This window comes from Schistocerca serialis, chromosome 3, assembly GCF_023864345.2.
Source record: "Schistocerca serialis cubense isolate TAMUIC-IGC-003099 chromosome 3, iqSchSeri2.2, whole genome shotgun sequence".
Lineage (NCBI taxonomy): Eukaryota > Metazoa > Arthropoda > Insecta > Orthoptera > Acrididae > Schistocerca > Schistocerca serialis.
The window spans coordinates 778553642-778576786 of record NC_064640.1 but is presented as its reverse complement, the minus strand read 5'-3'; the positions used below and the strand labels follow the sequence as shown (position 1 = coordinate 778576786).

Here is a 23145-nt window from a genome sequence, read left to right as displayed (position 1 = left end):
CCGCTCAAGGTGCTTTCCAAAGGGGACAAGTCTCCGACCTCCACGGTCTGTGGTGAGACATGGACGTCGAACATCTTGCAAGCTACTCCTCGTTTCAGGTCGTTCAATCAATTCCCACAGATGATCACGACAGCGGCACACAACAGCCTGCCATCTTAGCCGTTTCCAAAATGCTCGTACCAAGGTGACGGGCCTAAACAGTCTGCGTTTTCTCGAAGTCGCTAATGTCACCGTATTCCTCCGTTTGTGCCCCGTATCGTTACTAGAATGGCCTACATATTTTCCTTGCCGCGACCCGTGCGTGCAACGCCACCAGGCGCCTCTTAATCTCTCAGTGGGCAGTGCTCATATTTTGCCTCATATGTTTATTTCAACGCGCCAAGCGCGAATTGTCGCCACAGTAAGTCGCTTTACAGCAAGAATGATTGTATTTTAGTGGCGTGCTAAGAACGTTAAGTTCTTACATTTCACAACATCACTTGCAAAATCCGGTAGGAGCTGAAGGGATGGAAGCGACAGCGAAGTTTAAAATGTGAAATTCCGAGAAAGAGGGCGTTAAACGATAGGTTTGGTTCGTAGTTTCAAGGTAAGTTGTAAGAATGTTACGATACCATTAAAAGTAAGTAAACAAAATTACGTCGAACTTAATTTTTTAAATAATGTTTTGGTTTTCTTATGTCGATTGATATTATTTGCTCGTGAAAACGTTGGTAACTTTCCTCCAAATACGTCAATTACTTCTCTACTTCCTCTGTCATAAGGGAAAATGAAGTGCTATAAACGTGATAGAGAAATCATTAAACAGAGTGCAATGATGAATTCTATGTCTGTAACTTCACTCACAAGCGGCAGATATGCTCCAAGTCTAATTACAATGAATCAGTGCAGTAACAAAAGCGATGCTTCAAATGCCTGAAACTGGACAAGAAAGGAGAAATCGAAAGAAAAATAACTTGTATTGGATTAAATATAAGATCGTTCAAAGGAGGTACCTGAATACTTAAAAAGAATGAATTGAAAATTTTGTAATTGAACTGAGAAACTTAAAGTAACTATTCCTATCAACTAGTGGTACAGGCTGTACTCCGACACGCGCCCTACGGTGTCTTGCGGGATGTGTATGTAGACGTAGATGTAGAACTACGAAAAAATTCAAAGGTATGTTTTGTGGTCATATAGCCTAAATGAATAAGAGAAAACTATGCAAGGTGATAGACGAAGTAATCCTCACACCAATAAATACAAAAAAATTCAAGCGGTCAGAGAGGTAAGGATTGTGGGCAGTAAATATAGCTTTGGAAACTCATCACACAATGTATTCAAGTGGAGTGTAAAACAAAGTGTGTTGTTTACGCCAGTGTATATTTAATATGTATAAATTAAGTTTACATTAAATAAATGAGAGCTGTGAGAATTGCGTTGTGACAAAGTAACCGTTGCGGCATATCACTCTCGGCTATACCGTGCTTACCGTAACTGTTCCTGCCTAGTACAGTATGATAGTAAGTTTAGTGACCATACAAGATAATTTCAAAAGAAAGTTTAATCTTTTTTAATACATTTACAGAGTGAGTGAAGGCCGATTAACGAAACAGACACTCCAGGTTAAAAAATATCGAATCGACAGTGGCATGTGTTAGAGAAAAAATCTGTAGAAAAATAATGTCCAAAATTAGAAATAGTAGAAAAACCCTTTTTAGTAACAAAGTACTAAATTTAGAATAATAAATACAAAGAAAAGTAAAACAGGAGTGAAAGGAAGAAAACCAAACTATTGGCAGACGATGAAAGTCAGTTAGAAACGTGATAAAATACAAGGATGACTATGAACTGACATATGAAAGAGATCTACATTGGACACTGCGGGAAAAAAAAACTTCTATAGGTATCATAATTTCGCGACTATGTTTTCCAGAGGGAACAATTACAAAACGTATTATGTTGCCTGATTCATTTATTTACCCTTTAGACCTGATAATATCCTGAGATAATCCCAAGAATATACATCTACCAGCGATAATATTTGTAAGAAATACCGTACTCACTATTTGACATTATTGTGTGACATTGTGGCTTATAGAAGCACGTAAATATTCGTAATTAGTCCAAACTGCTACATGGCGACAAAACAGGGTAAAAATTTGCCTCTGAATTTCCGTCGTTTCTGTGTTTCTCCGTGATATTTAATATATGCCATGTGTAACATTTGTAATCTCATTTGGCACAGTGTAAACGAAACGGAATAATAATTATTTGCAACTGCACTCTTTACACACCGACTGTAATTTGTGTTGACGGGTGAAATAAATTAGTAAAACCTGCCCAGCTTCCGCAACGCTCTTCAGTAGACGTGTTAAGTTTTAAAGCCGAAAAACCGTATAGAGTTTAAGATATTGGGCTCTTATTCTGATCGTCTGCACTGGTCACCAGTACATATGTCGCAGCTGGTGAGATAATAGAATCTTTCACACCCTACCTGAACGGTGCGACTAATTTTAACTGATCTTCTTCGAGCTCACTACAATACTAAATAGAATTCCGTTTCATTCCCCACTCTAGTGACTTCAAAGTTAAATGTGTCCTGATGGTGACGGAGATCGGACCCACCAGGTTAGTAGAGAGCGGTAATACGCTGCCTCCTGAACTCGGGTAGGCGCGCCGGACCCGTATCGAACCCGCCCGTCGGATTAAAGACGAGGGCCGGAGTGCCGGCCAGCCTGAATGTGGTTTTTAGGCGGTTTACCACATCCCTCTAGGTGAATACCGGGCTGGCCCCCACGTTCTGCCTCAGTTACATGACTCACAGACATTTGAAACACATCCGCACTTTTCCATGATTTACACTAGACGCAGACAGATGGGGTACTCTGATTCCATCCCGGGGGGTACGGGGTGGCGGCAGGAAGGGCATCCGTCCACCCCTTCAACTTAACATGCCAAATCCGATTTAACCACGCCAACCCCAAGTACAATGCGGGACAAAGGCGCAAGCGATAGATAGATAGGTGACGGAGATGAGTATTTATACAATATACGCAATGTATATACATTCAGCAAGCCACTGAACTGTGTATGACAGATTAATGTTATGTGACCATTCCTATTTTTGTTTATAAATATGAAAGGGACGTGGGGATGGTGGCTGAGAGTCACTGCCGACATGCACATCCACTCCACAGACCACCTAAAACAGAACTACTTGCTCTCAGAGGCGTTCCAGTGGGTTACAAATTTAGCGTGGGTCTTTGCGCACTGCCTGCTGAGCAGGATCTGCACACTAAATCTCTCTTTACCTTTTCTTTACCTCATCAGCCGAGTTCTGGCGTTTGTGGCTAGAGTACTGTTTTACTTCTTGTTTTGTGTTCCTCCAAATGTTTAATCCCTATTAAAACAATAATCGAATGGAATACTGTTGTTGTTATAAGTTGAAAAGGACAGTAGCTGTCGGGGGCAACAGGGAACATAGCAAGCTGTCAAAATAGCTGATTAGCTGTCCAGTGAACGCCACAAGCTTTCTTCTGTTGGCAATGCTTTTCTTCACCCACAATAAAACCCAAATGTAGTATATCATCTTGTTCATTAGTGAAACGTGCACGATAAATAGTTAAGCTAAGAGGAGATAAGAACCTTCTGAAATATGTTGCTGTATGAGAATGATGAATGTTAGATAGGTAGAGCGAACAACTAATGGCAAGGTTGTCACTCGAAACAAGGAGAATAGAAGTTTATTGCACAATGTGACTACAAGGAAGAAACGGTAAATAGGACACATCCTGAGTCTTCAAATAATCGTCAGTAAATTATTGGAAACAAGTGGGAGAGGTGGGAAGACGGGTTTGAGATTGTTCACGAGATAGAAGTGTGAAAACAGTAAACAGATCCCAATGGATGTAGGTTGCGGTATTTATCACGAATGAAGAGACTTGCACAGAATAGATACGCATAGAGAGCACAGTGAACTTGCTTTCGGACTACAACAGTAACAACTACTTTACAGCTAATAATTATTGTATAACACGCATATGCCAGGAATGCTCTTCATCTGTCATTGTTTTATGGGGATGGGTAACGCTAGACTCGCACAGTTTGCATTAGCAAATAAAACTTTGATTCTCAAAATTCTTGATTAAGGCGCAAAGTCTTTTATGTAAAGTCTCCCCGTACAGTTGGTTGAGTACTTCACACGTTTGCTAAACGAACACGTGACGAGTTGTGCAGCTGTTGTTGGAAAATTTTCTCTCTCTTTCATTAATGCAACGTGATAGGGGTCCCAGGAAACATTCTCGAAATAGTAGAACGAGGGTTTTCCAAACGACCGTTCCGTGCAGGAATTATACCTTCTTAAGATTCTTCCAATAATTCTGAGTCTAAGTTTTCCACAGTCAGACTGCTGCGTTGATCTATTTTAAATTGCTCCAGTCAAATACTCTTACATGCCTGAAAACTGACACACGCTATTGACCTTTCACCCTATTTACGAGCCTTTCATTACATTTAGTGAGAAGGAAAATGATCCACAACTTACAGAAGTTTATAGAACCATGTAAATAGTTTATTCTGTTGATTTTAAAAGTATATTTCGTTGATCAGCTGCCGAGAAGGAGAAGTAATATGCCCTTTTTTTCACAATCGAATTATGCCTATCGCCCGTACATAGTGTCATTCTTAGCAGATATTTTACTGTGAATTTAATTAACAAGACTCAACTAGCAAGGATATAGCTAGAAGGAAATATTTCACGCTGGCCTCGACTTAGATTAAAACGATATTATACGTATAATACAATCTCGAACACAATGAACTCCCTTCCAATGATAGGAAACTACGAATGTGGGCGATATTAGAAAGAGATCGTCTGCATAAGCATAGTTTTTGTAAACGTTTTTGTTGTCTTGTGTCTGTTGAATAAAAATAGAAGCTGATTCACATCTGATTTTTCATTGCTCAGAGACATGTTGGAGATTCCGTGAATCCCATTGGAAGCAGCTGGGTTAGCAATTTTAAATGATTGAAATGCAAGTGTTTAACTGTTACGTGTCGCCTGCTTCTGGTAGATGCATCTATTAACTTCTAACAGATGGCGAGAAATGTTTACGTTGTTATCTGGTGGTTCATGTACATTACAGGTTATATCTACATAATTTAAATGTAAGATCCAACGTTACACGCGTGTATGTGGTAAAATAAGTAGCGTTGAACTAGTGATTTCATGTATGACTTCGATGCAAAGAAACTTTGCGCGAGTTGTAAAGCTGTAATGCAACACATTCTAAAAGTGAATGCAATACTTTTATTAAGCAGGTAGGAACTCATAGAAGACGTTTCAGCATTCACCGGCTGTAGAACAATTTCCAATACAGCAAGAACGAGAGAATCTCATCAGTGAAACCACGAAACTGAGCCGGCCGCGGTGGTCTCGCGGTTCTAGGCGCGCAGTCCGGAACCGTGCTACTGCTACGGTCGCAGGTTCGAATCCTGCCTCGGGCATGGATATGTGTGATGTCCTTAGGTTAGTTAGGTTTAAGTAGTTCTAAGTTCTAGGGGACTGATAACCACAGCAGTTGAGTCCCATAGCGCTCAGAGCCATTTGAACCACGAAACTGAAAAAGTTAAAGAGCCCGCTGCGTCCACTTCAACACTAAAAAGCAAACAACGTAAACCTCGGAATGAGATAACGCAGCTCTCATCCAATCGGACGAGGATACAGTTCCACAGAGAAGACTTTTCCAAGTTATCGCAGAAAGTGAACGTGGTTGGTGGACTCGTGATCCGAGTGGTCATTCCGGAACACACTTTCGTCGAAGTCTACGGGGACCTACAGCCGGTGATTCGGGGAGAAATCAACTGACACGTGCGGAGGAAGTCTCCAGGAAACTGGGAAGAGCGGGTGTGAGGCTCAAGTTCCGGCCGAGGTCAACGCCCGATGCCCGATGGTCTGCTACAGCCCCACCGAGAAAACAACAGCCGACACGGCAGAGTTCAAAAACCTACAGAACTGAGCTCCCCAGGATGTAAAATAACTGCAAATGACGTCGTTTATGCTTTGACGTAGGTAGGTATACAACAGGGAGGCACTTCCAATTTTAATATTAATAGTCAACATAATATTAGTATTAGTAATAATTACGGCTCAGAAAATTTTGTTTTCCCAAGGAAGAGTTATGTGGAGTGAGGCACATGTGTGACGCTCTGCCTGGCGTTAGGAATATAGTGAAGTGTGTCACAGTGATTTCTTTAAAATACATGTGCTGCTAGCAATGCAGCATCGTATACATCGCCTCGGATAACCATAAGGACAGCAATGAAACCAATCGCCTCCCACTGGAACACCTGTAATTGTATATCACTATTTCACCTTATATCTAAATAAATTCAGCAACATTAGCATGTTTCTATTGACGAAACAACATACGAAGTGGCTCCTAATATCCAAATATTATTTTGCAGTGCAGGAGCAGATTACATACTACTGCCAAAAACATCAGTATATCTGGAAATGCTAATCATATGGAGGTGGGCTTGGTAGCCCGAACCTGATTATGGTACTAAAATATAACTTTTCAAAAGTATTTGTTTTTTGTTTTCGTTATTCACCAACAAATCTTTAACCACCACGGAGTTCACAAGTCCAACAGGGCCAGAAAGACACGTAAATATTTATTACTATATGCCAGTGTCTGTGTTATTCTAAATTACGTCACAGCGTTCCTTCGGACAAGCATGCATGTGGGGGAGAACATTACATCATAATTTGGAATAACACAGCACTGGAATATCTATTTACCGCCGACACCTGGCAAGCGACTTTCAAGTAAAAACATCTCACCTGTACGAGTACAGGTTGTAGATACATAGTTGAAGACATAAGGAAATTTGGGTGTGGCCGTGAGTCGTGTCGGATAGCCTAATGGAGCCGGCACGGTAGCTCAGCGTGTTCGGTCATAGGGGTAGCTGCCCTATGTAACAAAAAACTGAGTTGATACAGTCAAAAAAATGGTTCAAATGGCTCTGAGAACTACGGGACTTAACATCTATGGTCATCAGTCCCCTAGAACTTAGAACTACTTAAACCTAACTAACCTAAGGACAGCACACAACACCCAGTCATCACCAGGCAGGGAAATGATACGGTCAGCGATGAACTTGAACAAGAGTCATGGGACGTCCGCCAGAACAAATAGAACGAACAATAACGAACAAAATAAGATCCAACAAAAAAGGAAGACGACTGCTCGCTTAACCGGGAAATCTGGGTTCGCGTCCCGGTCAGGCACAAATTTTCGCTGTCGTCATTTCATTACGCAGCTGACGGTTGTCCATATTCACAACTGTGAATACATTTCATGTGTAAATATTTATATTTCGAATGTTACTAAGCCTAGCCAAAGTTATACAGCTCAATTAAAACATGAAATCTCCGTTACATCCACTAAACATACGTTGAAAATTGAAACATAATTATTCGGCAGCAAATCATTAACGGCCGTGGAGTTCACAATGTCCAACGTGGGAAAAATAATTGGTAAATTTTACTAAGCGTAGCCAAAATTGCAGAAGGCAATAAAATACTAAATCTCAATCACATCCAATTAACATATGTTCAAAACTGAAAATTTTTAGGGAATGTGAGTTATTACTCCTACCGTCAACACCGTTCTTACAGAAATGCACAAACTCGTTAACTATAGTATTACCGACCTCTCCAGGAACTATTTTTCTTTTAAGTCCTTTCATACAGCTGCAAAATATTGGGCGTACGGCCTCTGGACAGCTGCATTTCAAATGCTTATCTTGGGAAAACAGTGTGGGCAAGCCAAACACTGAATCGTTTGCTGTTGAAAATATTTTTGTTTCGGAAACGAATCTTTTGTGGATCATAATTATCCTCTCCAAGTATGAAATTACAATGTGGTGCAGCGATGCAGTTTTGTTAATTTTTTTATTTTTCAACTCGCGTCCGGTCATCCTGATTTAGGTTATCCGTGATTTCCCTAAATCTCTCTAAATCAAAGTATTACCATTATTATTATAAAGAACATGGAATCATACGTGATTAGAAAATCCTCCTCTTGCTTACCCAATCCGAGCTTGTGTTTCGTCTCAAATAATCTCACCGTCCACGCGACGTTAAATTCTAATCTTCCTTCCTTCAATTGACCTGCATTCCGATGTACTTGTAGATGTGCTAGTATATATGCAAAAGTAGATATATTTCATTGTTGGGTGGGTTCAGCTGCCTAGCTGGATGATAACAATACGATATTACAGTGTCTCCCCTGTATGGAAATATGCATAACGAATAAACGAATGCAGGTTGAAGACACATGGATGTTTCGATCGGCCCTTGAGTTCTGCTCGGATAGCCTAAAGGTAAGGCGACCGCTCGCTATAGCCGGGAAATCTGGTTCGAGTCCCAGTCCAGTCCTTTATTTAGCTAACTGTTGTTCACAACTGCGAATACATTACATATATAGCCGAAAGGGCATTGCTAGTCCGTGTCCATAACCGCTATCCCTTGCGGATTTGTGTGAGGTTTGCAGTATGCGTATCTGTGAAGTGCAGGTGACAGTAATGCATGCGTGTATAGTGTAGTGTTGTACTTGTGTTGCGTGGTGATGATGAGAGAAGGGAGAGGACGAAAACGCGTAGCCTACTCCTACTGTACAGCACCAAGAGGGCCTATGAGCTTAACGTCCTCATCCGACGCACGGTACACCATCAACAACTTCACATGGTTTCATTTTATTAGAAACTGCGGAGAGGTTTGGAATTTAATTCAGAGTTTTGACAAAAAGTCTGTTGATCAAGAACTTCAAGTCACCACTTCCCCTCCGCTTGCCGACCAAATACTGACAGTGTAGAGTTTGGAGCCAGTTTACCTCCGAGCCCAGAATCAAAGCACAGGCGGGCGCCATAATAAATGATCCCATATGAGACGCGCTGTGAGTATTACGCGCATTGCTGATTTCCACCTCTTAAACATAATATTTATGAAATTTTCTGTACTACATACATGAGGATATCACCTTACAGGAGATTGCACTAAGATAAGACTGTGTGAGTGGTCAGTGTGATGGCGTTCTCTCATTGCTTCGACTGCATAAAAGCATATATATTGTAGGATATATTTTAGGTCATCGGAGTGTACTGTATTGTAGCAGTCCGTCGTCAGTGTCTGAAGTACCTAGGTGCAGAGTCCACAGTCAAACAACTTTACCACTGTAATGAAAAATAGTATACTGGTTTTATCGATTTACGCACCTCTACAGGTACTTCGACTAGTAAATAATGCCTCGAATCTATTCGAACAAAATAGCTATGCTAGTCGGCTTCTGCCTCTAAAACAGGAAATAGCATGTAAGAGAATTTACAATCTTTGCGTTTTTTTTCCCCCCGCTTGCTGAGCAATTTCTGTTACTAGTGGCCATAGTAACTCACCAGCAGCCCTCATAAATTAGTGTGAAGTCCGGCGAAAGGAAATCATAAGCAAGATATTTGCCGTTGAGATTCTTCGGCTTACAAATCAGTTTTCTCATTTCACCAAGGTAGCACTTGAATTTCGAAGCGGAGATAGTAAAGATTGCGGCTCGTCAAAGATGAATTAATTGGCCATGGAAGAGGATAGAGAAGAGAAACGGCTGTGCCCTTACGTAGGAACCATCGTGCTGTTTACCTTTTTCGATTTAGGGGAAGCTCGGAGAACTTACGTCTGGTTATCCGGACAGGAATCTGAGTACCGCTACTCTCGTATGGAGGTCCAGTGACCTAACACTGCGCTACTTCGCTCGGTGACTTGAGTGGAGACCGCTCAGATCCCTGTCTGGTCTTTCAGTGTTAGACTTCCTGTAGTCTCCATCGATCACCGGTTGCAAATGCTACGATGATTCATTTATAAGGCTGCTGCCTCTTTCCTTTCCCTTCGCTGTCCATTGCACTCAGTAATCCTTCTGTAACTACTGCGTGTCCATCTGCCAGTCTGTTGTTTACATTAAGAAACAAATTAACAGCCCTATCCATGATCATGGAATAAATCCTGGACTTACTTTACGTTCGGAAAAGCTCAAAATTTCTACCCTCATGCAGGCCAGTCCGTCACTAATACTAAAATTTTTATTATTTATTCAGTGGTACAACATACAAAATGTTAACAGTTTCGGTCGTCATCGTTATCTTCAGATCATAGAGAAAAAGCACTCACTGAAAACGGTGATTAAATCACACTGTCAAAGAAGATAGCCGATGACAGATGAATCGAATAATTCCTTTTTAAATTTTGTGTGACCCTGACAAACATAATTTTTTAACTGCCAAGATTGCTAAAATCATTCATTCATATATACGATCTGTTTCGACAACTCTGTGTTGTCCTGTCCGGATCTGCAAATGATGTTACCGAAAATGCAGGGATAAAGCAACTAACATAAAAGCACACATAATTATATCCAAGATGTGCAACGCATGGAACAGCAACATACCTATGTTTACATCATTATACAAAAAAAAAAAAATGGTTCTAATGGCTCTGAGCACTATGCGACTTAACTTCTGAGGTCATCAGTCGCCTAGAACTTAGAACTAATTAAACCTAACTAACCTAAGGACATCACACACATCCATGCCCGAGGCAGGATTCGAGCCTGCGTCCGGAGCGGCCGCTCGGCTCCAGACTGTAGCGCCTAGAACCGCACGGCCACTCCGGCCGGCACATCATTATACACTCTTCTCCTTTAGTACTGTAAGCGGTGCTATACAACGTATGACCATTTTGGGGTCGTGAGCTGTACTAGAAGTCGGCATATCAGTTTTAAAATAAAAGCTATGTACACACATGTTCTTGCGCCGATTACCAGTGCTCATATTTATCACCACTTGTAATCGATTCAATAACATGTATGTTCATTGCTGTAATTTCAAAACTGACACGTCGATTTCTATTACAGATCACGATACCGACATTGGCATACATTGTATAGTACCACCTACTGTAATAAGAAAAATAGTTGGAACTAACGTATTTAAACAGGCTCTTAAATCATATCTCTTAAGTAATGCACACTATGCCATCAAGGACACAACAGAAACAGTTATCAGAGTGATCCTTGCTTAGAATTTTCTTACTCCGACTTCTCCATTAACGGGATGTTGCGGCAGGAACTTTGTTCCTCGAGCAGCGAAATGACGAAGTTTCCACTGAGCACCTGGACTGATGGTTCATCGATAATGCCCTTGAAAATGTCAGTGAGGTTCGGGAAGGGCAGGGAAACCAGGGCACCGTCGAAAGAGTCTTCGTTGCAGATGACACACATCTCGCTGCATCCGGCCAGGCAACAGCAGGTCAGCAATAGATCCGAATGGGGCAATGACAAACTTCCATTAAGACTTCACTGGGACTGCGTGGTCCGTGGTCAACAAATGCGGAAGGAAGGGGGAAGAGTGACGAAGAGGAGAGAGAGAAATGAGCGGAAGAGAAAGGGGGAGTGTAATCTGTGGCACAGCAGAGAAACGCAATATCGGCCGCTCGGGAGGGCGGTGCGCGGGTGGCGCGTTATGCGCCGCCCTTGCGAGATCGATAGGCGAAGCCGCCGCCACCGCCGGCCGTTGCTCCCGCGCATTGTTGGCCCTGAAATTAGATTCCTCGGCGCGCCCGCAACCTCTTCCTCCTGGCTAGGGAATTGCAGACCTCACACATCGCAATGATGCCGTGGCCTGCGGCCAAATATTTTGAGAATCCTCGTTACCGACTGACTTAAGGGTCTCGGTGGCAACTTCAACCAGGTCGAAGAGAGCTCCTTGCGAAAGACATCGCCAGCAGGACTTCCTAAATCGATGCTTACTACTCTGCGATGCATAAGTGAACGAATGTCCACCAGAAACACACATGACATTAATGTCTACAAACAACAATGTCTACCCTTGCCGAATAGTCATCCTGTGGATGTTAGCAGCATCCCGGTGGGGGTGTCAGGCCTGGAGCGGTCACGCATGTTCAGCCACTGTTACGACTGGGTTGTGATTCGGCCACTCTGGACACTTGACGTCCCCATACAAAAGGTTCTATCATTTAAAAAAATAATTCTTAGTAAACAATTTTTTGTTTACACTGAGGTAAGCCGGTCGGTGTGGCCGAGCGGTTCTAGGCGCTTCAGTCTGGAACCGCGCGACCGCTACGGTCGCAGGTTCGAATCCTGCCTCGGGCATGGATGTGTGTGACATCTTAGGTTAGTTAGGTTTGAGTAGTTCTAAGTTGAAGGGGACTGAAGACCTCAGATGTTAAGTCCCATAGTGCTAAGAGCCATTTGAGCCATACACTGAGGTAAGACATGGGATAGCGATATGCACATATACAGGTGGCTCTAGTATCACGTAAACGAGGTATAAAAGGGCAGCGGATTGTTAGAGCTGTCATTTTGTCATTTGTACTCAAGCGAATCATGTGAAAGGGTTTCCAAAGTAATTATGGCTGCACGATGGGAATGATCAGACTCTGAACGCGGAATGGTAATTGGGTCTATACGCATGAGACAGTCCATTTCCGAAATCGTTAGGGACCTCAGTATTCCGAGAGCCACAGCGTTAATTGTGCACCGAGTTTACCTAATTTCAGGCATTACCTCTCACCACAGACAACGCAGTGGGTGACGACCTTCACTTAACGACCGATAGCAGCGGCGTTTGCGTAGAGTGGTCAGTGGTATCAGACAAGCAACAATCCGTGAAGTAACGGCAGAAATCGATGTGGGACGTACGACGAACATATCGGTTAGAACAGTAAAGCGAAATTTGATTTTAGTGGGCTATGCCAGCAGACCATTGACGACGCGCGGGATTAACGGAGCGGTCTGAAGCGCTGCAGTCACGGACTGTGCGGCTGGTCCCGGCAGAGGTTCGAGTCCTCCCTCGGGCATGGGTATGTGTGTTTGTCCTTAGGATAATTTAGGTTAAGTAGTGTGTAAGCTTAGGGACTGATGACCTTAGCAGTTAAGTCCCATAAGATTTCACACACATTTGAACATTTTCAGACCACTGACGCCAGTGCCTTTGGTAATAGCACGACATCGCCTGCAGTGCCTCTCCTGGGCTCGTCACAATGTCATTTCGACCCTATAAGACTGGAAAACCATGACCTAGTCAACTGCGCCCCGATTTACGTTGGTAATAGCTGATAGTAGGATTCGAGTGTGGTGCAGACCGCACGAAGTCATTGAACCAAGCTGTCAACAAGGCCTCGTGCAAGCTGGTGGCAACTCCACTGGGTCCTCTGGTCCAACTAAATCGATCACTGACTGGAACTGATTACGTTCGGCTACTTGGAGATCATTTGTAACCAAAGAACGATGGCATTTTTATGGATGACAGAGCGCAACGTCAAAAAGCCACAGTTGTTTGCGATTGGTTTGAAGATCATTCTGGACAATTCATGCGAATGATTTGGCTCCCCACATAGCCAGACATGGATCCCATCGAACATTTATGGGGCTAATCGAGAGGTAGAATCGTGCACAAAATCTTGCGCCGCCAACACTTTTCCAGTTGTGGACAGCTATGGAGGCAGCATGGTTCAGGCTTTCTGCAAGAGTCTTCCATCAGCTTCTTGAGTCCACGCCACGTAGAGCTGGTGCACTACGCCAGGCAAAAGGTGGTCTGACACTATACTAGGAGGTATACCATAACTTTTGCCACCTGAGTTTACAATGCATTGCTTTGTTCGGCGTCAGTGTTCACAATTGTTGTCGACTGGCAGTCTCCCTTCATTTTGGAACAATTCTCAACACGTCGTATCGACATTATTCATCTGTTGATATAGTTAGAACAAGGGACAGTCAAGTGAAACAAGTCACATGGGAAAAAAGACCTAAGTAAACTTTTTATTACTTCAAAAGTAATCGCCATTATTTTAATACATTTATCTCATTGTCAAAGCCGTCAATGCCTTCGTTGACAAATGCCCGTGATTAGGTATGAAACCATGACTGTTCCCAGGTATGCACCTCGTCGCCCGAGCCATATTGATGGCTACGAATCCTTTCTTCAGGATTTACATACGTAAATCACGTGGGAAGGGGAAGAGATCAGGACTGCATAAATCGTGAGTAAGGACTAGCCAGCCAATCATCTGCGGCGTAGTCGAAACAAACTTAACAACATGTGGGCCAGCCGAGGTTATTTCGGGTGTTTTTTAGACGTTCCTCTGTGCTGCTCTTACAATCTTCCACACGGCCCCGATGTATCACCAAGAGATTTCCATATTTTTGGAACTCAGAATGAAGACTTCCGCGGCCGTCGATTAGCCCCGGTCGAAGAGGTGCACTCCTGCACTACTGGCCATTAAAATTGCTACACCGAGAAGAAATACAGATGATAAACGGGTATTCATTGGACAAATATATTGTACTAGAACTGACATGTGATCACATTTTCACGCAATTTGGGTCCATAGATCCTGAGAAATCAGTACCCAGAACAACCTTTTCTGGCCGTAATAACGGCCTTGATACGCCTAGGCATTGAGTCAAACGGAGCATGGATGGCGTGTACAGGTACAGCTGCCCATGCAGCTTCAACACGGTACCATAGTTCATCAAGAGTAGTGACTGGGGTATTGTGACGAGCCAGTTACTCGGCCACCATTGACCAGACGTTTTCAGTTGGTGAGAGATCTAAGGAATGTGCTGGCCAGGGCAGCAGTCGAACATTTTCTATATCCAGAAAGGCCCGTACATTACCTGCAACATGCGGTCGTGCATTATCCTGCTGAAATGTAGGGTTTCGCAGGGGTCGAATGGAGGATAGAGCCACGGGTCGTAACACATCTGAAATGTAACGTCCACTGTTCAAAGTTCCGTCATTGCCAACAAGAGATGACCGAGACGTGTAACCAATGGCACCCCATACCATCACGCCGGGTGATACGCCAGTATGGCGATGCCGAATACACGCTTCCAACGTGCGTTCACAGCGATGTCGCCAAACACGGATGCGACCATCATGATGCTGTAAACAGAAACTGGATTCATTCGAAAAAATGTCGTTTTGCCATTCGTGCACCCAGGTTCGTCGTTGAATACACCATCTCAGGCGCTCCTGTCTGTGATGCAGCGTCGAGGGTAACCGCAGCCATGGTCTCCGAGCTGATAGTCCATGCTGCTGCAAACGTCGTCGAACTGTTCGTGCAGATGGTTGTTGTCTTGCAAAACGTCCCCATCTGTTGACTCAGGGACAGAGACGTGGCTGCACGATCCGTTACAGCCATGCGGATAAGATGCCTGTCATCTCGACTGCTAGTGATACGAGGCCGTTGGGATCCAGCACGGCGTTCCGTATTACCCTCCTGAACCCACCGATTCCATATTCTGCTAACAGTCATTGGATCTCGACCAACGCGAGCAGCAATGTCGCGATACGATAAACCGCAATCGCCATAGGCTACAATCCGACCTTTATCAAACTTGATGGTACGCATTTCTGCTCCTTACACGCGGCATCACAACAACGTTTCACCAGGCAACGCCGGTCAACTGCTGTTTGTGTATGAGAAATCGGTTGGAAACGTTCCTCATGTCAGCACGTTGTAGGTGTCGCCGCCGGCGCAAAACTTGTGTGAATGCTCTGAAAAGCTAATCATTTGCATATCACAGCGTCTGTCGGTTAAATTTCGTGTCTGTAGCACGTCATCTTCGTGGTGTAGCAATTTTAATGGCCAGTAGTGTAGGTACAGTCATGGTTCCGTAGGCAATCCTAAACATTTTTCCATGAAGGAATTGGCTCATAGTGACATAAACGTCTTAACAGTTATGGCGACTACTTTTGAAATAATGAACAGCTTAGTTACTTTTTCATGCGCCTCGTCTTCATTGCACTGCCGCTTACTGTAACGGTTCTATCACACTCTCTTACTCTATGCTGGGTACTGTTTTCATTTCTGACGGTAGCTCGAACTAAGATATCTTTCTGTTATGAGCTCTTCGGTCCAGTTAACTTATATGTCGATATTTCTCAGCACGTATTTTGTTTTCTACGTAAATATGTGGAACTGTAAACAAAAGTTCAGAATGGTTCAAATGGCTCTGAGTTCTATGGGATTTAACATCTGAGGTCATCAGTCCTCTAGAACTTAGAACTACTTAAACCTAACTAACCTAAGGACATCACACACATCCATGCCTGAGGCAGGATTCGAACCTGCGACCGTAGCAGTCGCGCAGTTCGGGACTGAAGCGCCTAGAACCGCTCGGTCACAGCCGCCGGCTTTAAACATAAGTATTCAGGGACGTAAGAAGTGTGGTTTTCAGCTGTGTGCCACTGTCCTATTGACAAATGAACTGAGCAAGCAGTCTTCTGGTGAAAGTAGTTGTGGCGTGTAGGCGCGATTACGAAGTGTTTATATGCCATCTTCTAAGATCACCTGTTAACAGCTGTCAGTAAACTGAGATCATTTCGCCTGTTTTGTCTTAAGGTGTATACATGTTTTAGCTATGCCACTCTATTTTTTTTAAAAAAAGAGTTGCAAGTGGAGGACAAGGTTTCGATGTTTTGCAATGGTCATAATGGCGTTCATGTATGCTACCCTACGTCAACGCGATATTCACTGAACACAGTTACATTTTAGGCGTTACCAATTATTTTCGAGCCAACCGATTAATTTCATTCGTTGAGCATAAGAGAGAGCATAATAAAACATTGTTTTCCCAGATCGCGTTTTACTTATACTGCAATAAAAGATGTTGAAGAATATTCAATTTCTCTCGATCTTCCAGGGATAATGACAGCCAAGACCAGGAGTTAAAATCAGTTACACTGCTCCGTCAGAAGGAAAAGGAGAAAAAACAATTTCTTATTTGACGGCCTCTCGTAAAGCGAGTTTACACGAGTTTTACGGCAGTGGTTCCCCCCGTGAGCTTCCACGTCAGCCCCAAAATAAGCGAGTAGCAGTTTTACGAACGCGCAGGGACTGCCACGGTGGCGATTACGTGAAATGTTAAGCACAGATTTTGTGTCTCTACTCCAAGGGAGCACGATCCCTCCTGACGATGACATGCTATCGCCATCTTCAAATTTCGGGCAATATGAGCGACGTTGATAGTGAATAATGATTGCAGCACACTTTCAAACCAACTTTGGGGTCTTAACATGTTGCGTTCACACTTACGAAAAGCAAAGGAACGAAGTTAAGTTCTTAACATCCCGCTGACAGCCACCTCACCAGAGAAGGAGTAGATGACTAGATGGTGGAATGATGGGGTAGGAAACTCGTTGCATCCTTTTGAGAGGAATCATCCCTTATCAGCGAATTGGACCGCCGTTTCCGTGAATGCGAGTCGACTGTCGCTCAAAACAAAAACTTATGAGAGAGGGTGATGAACCATACCCGGATCAAATTACTGGTGCGAATGGGTAGTCTGAACGTCAAACAGAGGACAAGTAAGAAGACTGCAATTGACAGAGCACTCAGACAATTTCTTCTGGATACAGCCTTGGCAGTCAGCATGGTAGAATGAAACAAATGTAATATCAGTCAGATGAGTGTCATTCATAGCTTTTATCGACTTAAATTCCATTCCTTTCAACTGCCATTAAATCAGACAATCGTAGACCTTATATATAATGACGAACAGAATTTTGTCAGTTTACCCTTCAAAGCCTGGGCGACTGGACAATGTTTTGAAACGTACCCTCTTTACCAATAAAGTAACACTTACTAACAGGACAACGTAAATTTACTGAACATGCTATACAGGGCAGCAGAAAACGCACCTCGTTCTAAGTTGCAACAGCAATGACTGTGCAGCGTAAACGTCAGTTGTGGGCCCTTACTTCATCCCCAGCGTGTTAAATAGAAATATATATACACGTACTTTCTTACGATCTCTCAACCTGTAGTTCCAGCAGAGATATCAGTACATAAGCGACAGTGACATAATTCTAACACAACAGCTCCCTCTATCGCTCTTCCACTCTTGCTATGCAAACATTGAATGAAAATTTCCTGACCATTCGACAGGATGGAATGCTGCAGTAAAATGGCGTGTCAGGTCCCTCAAGTTGCCTCCTTATGAATTTGTTCTGAGAGTAGCGCTGAAACGGGCCGTCTAACGTGAAGCCCCAACCACATCGGATGATATGTGCCGACGAATCGCCACAGCATGCAACGCCGTATCATCCACTGATCTCTCTTATATGCATTTATCTCTCGAACTGCGATTTCACATGTGTCTTATAGTCAATGGGAAACAGTTTGAGTACATGGTTAAGTCATGTTTAAAGCTGTGTTCTGTTGAGAGAAGTACACTACCTCCCAAAATAAGTCAAGTACCCATAAGGGGAGGAGGAGACGAAATGAAACTTTACGGGTTGAAAGGGTGTTTGGTCAATTCACTTTAACGATGAACATGTCAGTACGAGCCCACATATGTAGAGTGGAAATCAATAACGGGCTATGTGCCAAACAGCCAAACAGCTGATTGCGAGTTATCCAGCTATTTTTGTTTTAACAAAAATATTTTAACGAAAAACATCAAGAATATTTTTTATTTGCAGTCTACAGTAAGAGTCACACAGCTATTGCTAATTTTTTTAAGTTCCCTTCCTTTTGTCAATGAAAATAAATATTTTATTCTGAAAAGCGCAGAATGTGCTAAATGCGACACATATTATAGTCAAAGAACGAGGTAAGTGCCAATGAAAGAAATCTCAGCCATCATCAGTTTTTTAATAATAAATATTTTACAGATATATTTTACAGGAACACTATCCCCTGATTATTATTAATCCTTCTTTTAATTTTGTAGAGGACAAAACCATTTTAATTGATTAACTGTTCTAAAAATGGTCTATTAACCACTATCAAACACGGCAGCATCTGTTGGAGATACTTTTTCTTTTCAAGTAGCAATTTGTTTTTAAACTGTTGCGACGGTAAAACAAAATTATTCATGATGTTAGTGGTAACCCCTTTCTTGAAAATTTGTAAGTACTCCAGTTCTCAAGTTCGTTAAACACTGTCCTCGTCTTGACGCCACCAGGGGCATTTTTTTTTTTCACTTCAACGCAACTACGTTTGAAAATATTTATTTTCGTTGTGTTAAGTCCCATAGTGCTTGGAGCTATTTTATTTTGCTGTTAGGTTTTGTATTCTCCGTAAGTGTTACTAGGTCCTTAGGTATTTGATAATCTGACATTCATTGAACCTCTTACGTTTCTCAGTCTGGGTAAAATGTCTGTCACACGCTGCAAATAGTTACCAAACTTTGTGGGAATTACCCGCTTTAGCCTCACCGGTGGTCCGTTACATACCTCTCATGCTATCTTTCAAGCCTTATATCCTCTACTAGAAATGATCATTGTGCTTAGCCCGCTTTTCGGGTTATTCGCAACGACACGTAGCTTAGTTTTCCGGGTCTCGCTAAAAAAAAGTACTTAACCAGTTATTGATTTCCACTCTCCATACTACTGCGACGCTGCATCGCAGTTCGCCTGGATGCATGTTCCGATTCTGTTTGGAAATGTGTGATAAAGCCCCTGTACCCTCTCCTGAGGCAGGCCGGCCCACAGATGTTGTAACTGATCCCTGTTATCCTGGACATTGGCAATGGGACGGAGTTGTGGTCCGAGCTGGTCGCACACATGCTCTGTCTGGGATAGATGTGGGGTTTTCGCTGGCCACGGGAGGACCTCAACACCACGCAGACGGTTCACTGAGACATGTGCCATATGTGGACGAGTATTTTCCTGTTGAAATGATACTGTCATATGAGAAGTAACAGTTGAGGACACGGGTTCTCCTCGACGTACCAGTGAGCCGTCAGAGTTCCCTCAGTCAGTCCCACCTGTGACCTGATGTCATACTCGATGGCTCCGCATGCCATGACGTCATGAGTAACATCGTTGTGCCTCTCCCAGGTCGCCGCAGTACTCGCGACGATGGTCCTCTGCGATAGTGCAGAACCCCGATTCGTAGCTGAACACAATACGACATCATTCTCAACAGTCAGTGCTCCCCGGTCACAGCTTAACTCCAAACTCAGCCCGGTTTGTTTTGGTTTTAGTGGCCATCTTCACATCTGAATTCCCCCCAAATTAGGATATTGTACGATTCAACAAGCCAGACTAGTGGAGACCCAGAATGCGTTCCCTTTCAAACTATGTTAGGTGCTAATAACATTGTCTCACATTAGCACGCGGCATCTCCGTATCATACAGGGACCACTCAACAATTGACGCTATTCACGCTCCTTATATTTCCTACCAGGCCTGATAACTAAACTAAACACGAACAGTGCTGATGCGCTCTTTTGTCCATACTACATGTGACATAAATTTCAGCTTTAATTATTTTTCGTAGCCGCTGATGGAGAGTACGTCTAGGAAGTAACAGTATATTCACACCCGAACATGTCGTATGTGTACTTAACGCTTTTTTTCTCTTTTGTTTGTAACGTGTGATCACCAAATCATTTAGAGTAATGGATTCAGTTCATTGAAGTGTGCATTGCATTGAGCTGCAATTTCAAGTACACTGAAAAATTTGTTATTGGCGATTACTCGAGACGTATTGTAAAGATGTGTGATCATCTGTTTAATATAAAGCACTCCGTCTTCAGGCCACGAGTGGTCTACCGGGACCATCCGACCGCCGTGTCATCCTCATGGAGTATGCGGATAGGAGGGGCGTGGGGTCAGCACACTGCTCTCCCGGTCGTTATGATGGTATTCTTGACCGAAGCCGCTACTATTCGCTTGAGTAGTTCCTCAATTGGCATCACGAGGCTTAGGGCACCCCGGAAAATGGCAACAGCGCATGACGGCCTAGATGGTCACCCATCCAAGTGCCGATCACGCCCGACAGCGCTTAACTTCGGTGATCTCACGGGAACCGGTGTAAACCACTGCGGCAAGGCCGTTGCCGATATGCACTAGCTAATGTTGACCACACACTATTCACTCCTGTTGCTGATCAACTAAAGGTGCTCGAATCAGTTTGATAAAAGCTCATCAGAACATATTTTTGAAATACGTAGGTAATCAGGTGTAGTGCCTGTAGTTGACACTAGCAGCTGACAATGGTACACGACAACAACTGCATTGAAAAGCTATATAAAGGAAATTATTCTGCCGATCAAGCGAACCATGGCCAATCCTACGCAAAGTAAGTGTCAACGGACTCCCCCTCTTGGAGCCAAACATCCGTCTTGAGCATTGAACAAGCAACAGCCCTAGATTCTGTATCCATCCTTTGTTCAAGGCTCCGATACCTCTCCCAGCCTCCTGGCCCGCCCTCGCTCTTTCCTCTCACAGCCCAACAACATCAGCCTCGTCCACTCTCCCACACATACCGATCCATCTATTTGCATTACTCTGTTACCTCCTATTCTTCTAATCCTCCCTCCAACCGTCACAGCATTTACTCGGTGTTTCCCTCGGACTTACAAGGCGGCCGGCCAAAGTGGTCGAGCGGTTCTAGGCGCTTCAGTCGGGCATGGATGTGTGTGATGTCCTTAGGTTAGTTAGGATTAAGTAGTTCTAAGTTCTACGGGACTGATGACCTCAGAAGTTAAGTCCTATAGCGCTCAGAGCCATTTGAACCAACTTACAAGGCGCACCATCGTCATCATCTAATGAACACTATCCGACATCACCTTATGTGCTTCTATAGAAAATCACCGAAATACGTAATCTTTATTGGATTTTAACACCCTTTAATCATTCTAATTATAAAAAGACTAAGTTTGTATTTTTAACATCATTTTACTGATGAACAGCCCGTCTATGTGGAGCGAATGAAATGATCAGTGAAGGCGAATAATTGTGGACGGGAACAAATTCCGTTTCCAAGTAACACTATTTCACTTTAAGTACGATTAAACACACGCCGTCGTTATGTATCTGCAGTTTGAAGAGGCCACAGACGAAACTGGCTAGTTATGCAAAATCAGTTTTGACTTGAAAGTTCAACTTGTCTCGATGAATTAAACTGGATATGGTGGACAACATGATTTATAATTCCAGAAATAGTAGGCAGTACTCAGTGAGACTGTTCGAAAGAGTTATTGGCAGTCAGTGCCACTCCTGAGAAAGCGCTGTGCAGAGGTCCGGAAGAGTCGGCTGTTAAGCCTAAATCTCAGGCCTGTTGAGTATTTACTCTTCATCGGCCTCGTACTGACCTACGAAGCAGGAAATACCCGTTTTCCCAACAGAATCATTTCAATTTTTTGGGAAATCTTAAGCGACATTTATAACGACTGCTCACTTTTATCTTTCCATTTACATCTTTTGCCGACTATGCACAACTTGTACACAGTTGTACACTTTTTACTGCTGAAGCGTTTACAAAAGGTATGAACTTTTAATAACTTCAACTAACTCCGATCGCAACTTCCCGTAAACAATATGAAGGCTATCAACTTCCACAAACCGTTACACATTACAACAACCGTTTGACATTCCTAACAAACGCTAACATGCTGGTTCACATCAACTGTTTCAATGACATAATGCGAAAAATTACCCGCAGTGAGGGAACAGATTCCGTAATACCTTATAGATATCAAAGAAGCCCATGAACAGAAAAAATAGAGTAAATTATTTGACAATCGGAGTGCTTGAAAGAAAGTTCGCGGAAGGATCTAGTAATAAATAAAATTCCGATATCGCGCGCTTTCGTTAAGGTGGCATCATAACGAGGCTACGCCCAATTTACGTATGTTAAACCAGGAACAATGCACAGAAACTCTTAAAAACGAGTGAAAGTCAAACTGAAATACACGTAAGTAATTTGGTTGTTCGTATGGAATTAAGTGAACGCCAACTTCAAGTTCCACACAATACAGGCGCAGTGGTAGCACACTTGACTCGCATTCGGGAGGACGACGGTTCAATCCCGCGTCCGGCCATCCTGATTTAGGTTTTCTGTGATTTCCCTAAATCGCTCCAGGCAAATTCTGGGATGGTTCCTTTGAAAGGGCACGGCCGACTTCCTTCCCCATCCTTCCCTAATTCGATGAGACCGATGACCTCGCTGTTTGGTCTCTTCCTCCCAAACAACCCAACCCCACACAATACAGCCAGAATTACTTAACCTAGAATCCAGGGAATGAATGAATAACGTGACAAGAAATTGTCATCAAACTGATAGTGACGTCACGATCAGAC

The 23145-nt window shown here is 43.2% G+C and overlaps 1 protein-coding gene and 1 pseudogene across 1 annotated transcript in view; both read right to left on the bottom strand.

Moving 5' to 3' along the window:
• Positions 1-23145, bottom strand: part of LOC126471224 (protein tipE) — a 526467-nt gene that overhangs the window by 397029 nt on the left and 106293 nt on the right. The gene's annotated exons all lie outside the window — the stretch shown is intronic.
• LOC126472178 (5S ribosomal RNA) lies at positions 20783-20901 on the bottom strand (annotated as a pseudogene).